We start from the raw sequence: 1,212 nt of genomic DNA on the forward strand, positions 1-1,212 counted from the left end.
CTATGTATATAATTATGTACGGAACCCTCAGAGTGCGAGTCATACACACGTATAATCAATTTTGGTTTCAATTGTACGCTAATTAATCTTAGAGTAAACAACACACACAAATCAGGGCGTGACGCAGTATTCAACAATACACGGGCGTCACTATGGGTCACGCCGTTGTTTAGCATCAGTCTGAGACGAGTCGAATGGCAAGCAAGACGAGTATGTTTGTCCACACTCAGCAAAATCTATTGGAATTTGCGCAGCTGAATAAGTATTAAGGAGAAAAAAGAGGACATTTTACTAATAACTATATTTGCACATTCAAGAACAAAAAATTTTTACAGGGAACACAACAGAATAATTAGCGCACACAAAGAGTGTTAGACGATGCCAAAGAGGTCTATTTTACACAGTGCACTTTGCGCCGTCACGCACGAAATATATTGTTCACACAATTCCAACACACCTCCTTGAACTTATATTTTGTGTGTTGCTTCCACAAGATAAACCAAATAGTCCCACAATCTTCTCAAACTTGTCCCTTTCCAAGGGTTTGGTCAGAAGGTCAGCTAACATGTCTTCTGTGCACAGATAGTCCACGGCAATGTTCTGTCGCTCTATGTGGTCCCGAATGAAATGGTGCCGTATATCAATATGCTTTGTCCTACCACTAGTAACATCATTTTTAGCTAGGTTTATGGCTCCCTTATTGTCGCAGAAGATGGTTGTAGGTTCCTCAATTAAATTGGGTTCTATTTCACTTATTAATGTTCGTAGCCATAATGCTTCCTGTGTGGTGTAAGATAGTGCCATATACTCGGCCTCTACGGTGCTCAATGAAACAGTTTTTTGCTTTTGACAGGACCATGATGTGAGGCCCCCCATTAATTTAAAACAGCAGCCAGTGGTGGAGTATCTGTCTCCCAATTCACTCCCCCAGTCCGCATCGCTATATCCCTCTAGTTTTGCGTTACCATCTCTATGGTATTATAACTCATAGTTTGAGGTTCCTCTTCGGTATCGGAATATCCTCTTTACAGCTTTCCAGTGCTTTTCCTTTGGGTCTCTGCAATATCTGCTCACTGCATTGGTGGCAAAAGCAATGTCGGGTCGTGACGTTTGAGACAAGTATAACAGACTCCCTACTGCTTCTAAATAAGGAACATTCTTGTCACATTCCACATCAGTCTCATTTACACTTAACTTCACTCCTACTTCCAT

This window comes from Schistocerca americana, chromosome 2 (assembly GCF_021461395.2).
Source record: "Schistocerca americana isolate TAMUIC-IGC-003095 chromosome 2, iqSchAmer2.1, whole genome shotgun sequence".
Classification (NCBI taxonomy): Eukaryota; Metazoa; Arthropoda; class Insecta; order Orthoptera; family Acrididae; genus Schistocerca; species Schistocerca americana.